Consider the following 6,000-nt stretch of genomic DNA (forward strand, 5'->3'; position numbering starts at 1 on the left):
TTAGAGGGATCAACGTAGGGTTAAAATGATTTTTGTGCTGTTTTTTTTTTTTTTTTTTTTTTGCTGCCTAAAAGGCAAACAGTTCATTTAAACGTCATTCCATTAACTTAAAAGTTAGGCGCCGATAATTGGCTGTTCCTCATGAGGAGGCTTTAATTATGAAAGTGCTGTTAAAGTCAACAGAAAGGACGATTAAGTTGTGAATCACAATTATGTGTGTTAATATAAATCATGCAAAGGTGACAGGACTAGCAGTGATGATAACGTTATTATATACCGTACGGTATATTACTGAATATTATAAGTATTATCACATCCCTCCAGTGTTTACTGTAGCAACTTGAATATTATTCAGTAGTGCATCTTAATGCAAGCAATTATTAAATAAGTAATAATGCATGCCAGGGTGGCGTGATCCATCATTTCCTGTACTGCTTATCTTACACGGGCACGGGGAGACCTGGAGCCTATCCCAGGGAGCTCGGGGCGTGACGTGGGGGATACCCTGGACAATTTGGAAATGCCAGTCAACGTACAATACATGTCTTTGGACTGGGGGAGGAAACGGGAGTACCCGGAGGAAACCCCGGAAGCACGGGGAGAACATGCAAACTCCACACACACAGGGCACAGGCGGGATTCAAGCCCCACAACCCCAGGGGTGCGAGGCTAACGTGCTAACCACTAAGCCACCCTAAATAAATAAATAACAGAAAACAGTGCAATAATGCAAACTTTTTCATACAGTAATCATTGTCAGAGCTGCAGTTATGGAAAATGATTCACCTTTCGATTTGAGAATTGAAAAAATATTCAGTAAAATGTCAGTACTGTGAAACTAATATGTAAGATGTGTTGTAACGAGGGTCTGGACCCACCAACAGAACTTGGGAGCTTGCTTGACCCCCCCCCCCCCCCCCCCCCTTCTCTCTCAATTTTTGATGAACTATGCTATTGTGCAAAGCGCTACAGAAGTGTAGTAAAAGTTGTGCAGACTCTCAGAGCAGAGCGAAGTGGCGAACTTCGCAGTGTGTCATTTTTATCTAAAGATTACGCTGCAACTCTCAGCTAACTTCAGACAAAGCCTTCGGATCACGCTCCGTTACGGGTCCCTGGACTCATTGAACCTCCAACCTTCTCTGGCCCCTGACAGGAATAGTAATTATTGCAAAAGAGGTTAAGCTTGATCAAAGTTGGAATCGGCCTTTGGTCCGGCATTGAATTAAGTCTCCTGTGAGCGGTGTCTTCTGGGGTTTTTTTCAGGCCCTGCTCATCACTGCTGGATAATGCCATAGGGCTGAAGTAATTTACAGGTTATATGGAGGTTAGCTCTGGATCAATAAATCATTTAGTTGAGTTTGGGTCAGAGGAGGGGCAGCGGCGGATGGCGGGGGGGAGGGCAAAGAGCGAGGCTGGATTGTGAGCAAAATGTCCACACCTCACACTGAACAATTACAAAACACGCCTCCTGGACAAAGGGCCAGCGCTGTGCTTGTTAGCCGTATTTGTGCTAGTTAGTTTCATTCCTGTTTTGCGACTGCATTGTGATTGCAGATGTACTTGCAGCATCTGTGTTGTCTCGGCTTTCTTTTAAACGTTTCATGGTAAGCAGGTCACTAAATGTGCCAAGGAGTGGGTTTACTTTGCCTGTCGATGACATCTCCCCTCGGCATCGATCCGTCCTCGCAGCCCACACGGAAGACACACACATTCATCGATTAGCTGTCTGAATTCCATTGCTTAGAAATCAATGCTATTTGTAGCTTTGCTGCTCTGCAATGATATTGTGTATTATTGAAAGACCGGACTAACCGACGGCTTTCTAATCATGTTTGAAATGACGGCTTACGTATTTTGCTCGGATTAGAGGAGTCTGTTTAACGCGAGCGAGTTGATGCGTACACTTCTCTTCACCTTTGCTCTGCTGAGGGGAATTTTGCGACTTCACGATGTTTTAAATGCATGCTATACAACAGTGCTGTTGAATTCTCGAATTCTTACTATACTGACTCGATAGTAAGAGCTTTTTTCCGAGGGATATACATGGCAGCCATGTTGCGTAATCGAAAAAAAAAAAATCTAATAAACGAATTTATAAAGAAGTAAAAACCAACAAAACCAGGAATAAAATAATTTCCAAAGACACTTTTATGATCGTAGAATCGATTTCGCTTCATGAAAATATAACGTAATATAAACTATTCGTGTACATTAGTGTAATCGAACATAAATCCTGATTTCTCTTGCTCTCGAGACTCTCTTTTTTTTTTTTTTAAGGTATAAGGTTTAATCCTTTTATACTCTTGTGTATTCCTATACAAGTACAATCTATTTACTTCTGGAAAAAACAAAACAAAACAAAAAAAACATCTTCGATTGTCCACTTTTTGTGAGTCTGTGCCTACTGTAGCTCCAGATTCCTATTCTTGGATGGCAGAAGTGAAACCCATTGTGGTCCTCTGCTGTTGTAGCCCATCTACCTCAAGGTTTGATGTGTTGTGCTTTTCTGCTCATCACGGTTGTAAAGAGTGGTTATTTGAGTTATCATAGCCTTCTTTTCAGCTCAAACCAGCCTGGCTATTCTCCTCTGCTCTCTATCATCATGGGTTTTTCCACCTACAGAACTACAGCATCAGGATTATATATATATATATATATATATATATATATATATATATATATATATATATATATATATATATATATATTCACATGCTGATCTTGGATCTTGGACAACACTGAACTGAATTGAAGCTCTTTAGACAAAAAAAAAAAAAAAAAAAAAAACTCAGCGGAATCCTGTGCTGACTGGTATCTGCATGATTTTACGCATTGTGCTGTGCCACATGATTGGCTGATTAGATAACTGCATGAATGATCAGGTGTACAGGAGGTCCTATTAAAGTGGCATGTGAGTGGAAGTGATAGTATTTAGAAAAAGTGAACATTCACATGACAATAAAAAAAAACAAACATGTAAAATGCTGAATATCTTTTCAAATAATTTAAGAATGAAATGGATAAAAAAACAAACAAACATTAAGATAAAGTTAAAAGGAATTTTTTTGAGTTTTAGATTCACATCTTTCATTTCAAGCGACTATCCAGACTATGAGAAATAATAACCATGACAGTCTTGATAACTAGTTTATAGTAATCTCCAGCAAAACAATACAATTATTGACCCCCTGGACTTAACTTAGAGAACGATGGGCCTGTATTAATCTTGAAACTAGAAGCAAGGCAACAAGACAAACATCCTTTAGAGGGCAGTGCAGCTTCACGTTGACCACGCTGGAAGCGTGGACCTCAGCCCAGATGTGATCAACGGAAAAATATAGGAATGCATACTCTGAGCAACAAGGAGGACACAAACCTGGCAGATCCCCCCCCACCTTCCAGCTCTCCCTCCTGTGCTGCCGGATGCCCACCTGTGTGCCCATCTGCACCAGAGAAATGCCAGTTGTTGTGTATGTTTGCCAGGCTGAATCAAGACCTGCATCCCAGGTGTGTGTGTATCTTCGTGTGTGTATGTGGCCATCACTTGCTGACAGCTCTCTCGGGAATGCACTAGCTCTCCCCAGTGAGGACACAGTGGGTACAGGGCTCCAAAAGTCCGCTTGTCATAATGCAGTGTGTGAGCAGGAATGAAAACAGATTGTCACTTTGGCGTCCGATCTATCATCTCTTTAATGATGAAGCATCCTGATCCTGCTTTGTATTAATCAAAATATAGGTTGCTATTTGTTTAAGAAAGCTCATATTAGACACTAAAATAAGGCTTGTTCAGTATCATAGCTTTTGAGTTTTCAAATCAGAAGGTTTGGGCTCATAGGCGTGGATTTGTTTTGGCTCATAGGCGTGGATTTGTTTTCTATAGCTGTGGATTTGTTGGCGTAGATTCATTTTGCATCGCTATGGATTCATTTTATACAGGCGTGGACTCATTTTCTACAGGTGTGGATTCATTTTGTATATGCGTTAATTTGTTTTCTAAAGGCATAGATAGATATTCTATAGGCATTGATTCATTTTCTATAGGTGTGGATTTGTTTTCTATAGGCATTGTTTCATTTTCTATAGGCGTGATTTGTTTTCTATAGGCACTGAATCATTTTCTATAGGCGTGGAGTCATTTTCTATAGGCATTGATTCATTATCTACAGGCGTGGATTTGTTTTCTAAAGGCATTGATTCATTTTCTACAGGCGTGGATTCATTTTGTATATGCATTAGATTGTTTTCTAAAGTCATATATTAATATTCTATAGGCACTGATTCATTTTCTAAAGGCGTGGAGTCATTTTCTAGAGGCACTGATTCATTTTCTATAGGTGTGGAGTCATTTTATAGAGGCACTGATTCATTTTCTGTAGGCGTTGATTTCATTTCTATAGGCATTGATTCATTTTCTACAGGCGTGGATTCATTTTGTATAGGCATTGATTCTTTTTCTATAGGCGTGGAGTCATTTTCTATATGCATTGATTCATTATCTACAGGCGTGGATTTGTTTTCTAAAGGCATTGATTCATTTTCTACAGGCGTGGATTCATTTTGTATATGCATTAGATTGTTTTCTAAAGTCATAGATTAATATTCTATAGGCACTGATTCATTTTCTATAGGCGTGGAGTCATTTTCTAGAGGCACTGATTCATTTTCTATAGGCGTGGAGTCATTTTATAGAGGCACTGATTCATTTTCTGTAGGCGTGGATTTCATTTCTATAGGCACTGATTCATTTTCTACAGGTGTGGATTCATTTTCTATAGGCACTGATTCATTTTCTATAGGCGTGGAGTCATTTTTTATAGGCGTGGATTTGTTTTCTAATGTATTCAATTTAATAGGTTATTGTTTCATTAGTACCAGCACATTCCCAGGAACTTGTATGGCAGATGATCCACATAATCTAAAAAAAACTGATATTAAAAAAAGTGTGGTTAATTAAGGAAGAAAAACACATAGTTGTTTGTTATTGTAAATCTTTTTGTTTTTCTGTTAGGAGATGTACCATTTATAGAAGGAGTCTCCAGTGTCAGTGAACTTCACATCTTATCAGACTTCCTCATGTTACAACTTTAGGTTCTAAGTAGCATCAAGTGACCACAGTTTATGGCTTGAAGAGCTAAGAAAAGCAGAAAAGTCACTAATACTTTCCATACTTTAAAACAGAATTTAAAATTAGGGACTAATTAGGGACTAAATCGTGCTAAACGGCATTCAACAAGTTCAACTGTGTCCCATATTCTAAAGTCAAGATCAATTATAATATGTTGTTCAATTGATACCTAGAACTAAAGGTACAATTACGTCTAATAGAATGTAAATTTAGATTATTATTTCATGCTCAATAGTTTGTATAATAATGTTGTTGTTTTTTTAAGTGTGAATAAAGTCTTACCAGAATATGCAGTTCTCGTTTTTTTATTTTTTTTTATTTTTTTTTAATTTGATTTCTAATCAAGTCTTGGCCTTTATCAGGAACGTTCCTCAGAAAAGGTCTCACAAAATGCACAAGCATGAATACTTTAGTTTACTTGGATTACAGTCTCAATAAACCACACTTCTTTGTATAAGTTTTTAAAAATCTGTTTTGATCAAAAGCCCTGAAACAAATGAACAATCTACAGTATTAGTAACTCCCTGCCAGTTGTTGCAATCCCAACTGGGCCTTCAAAGCTATTCATATGAGCTGCGCAGTAGGAATTCACAACCGGGAGGAAGCAATTTGTTGCAGACCAGAGACAAGAGACAAGGTTAAGTGCAGTGTGAGATGGAAAGGATGAGAAAGCGATCTGTTTTGATGTTTTTTTGTTTCCCCGCTCATCACTGAACTACAGCCTTGTGTATTTTTTCAAGTCCAGATACGAAGAAAAATATATTGTTCATCTTCTTGGGACTGAATGATGTCATCTGAAAACTGTATTTATATGTTTTTTTAAAAAAAATTATACTGCAAATGCTTGCAAAGCATGATGTTTTTTCAGACTCGGA

This window comes from Ictalurus punctatus, chromosome 18 (assembly GCF_001660625.3).
Source record: "Ictalurus punctatus breed USDA103 chromosome 18, Coco_2.0, whole genome shotgun sequence".
NCBI lineage: Eukaryota > Metazoa > Chordata > Actinopteri > Siluriformes > Ictaluridae > Ictalurus > Ictalurus punctatus.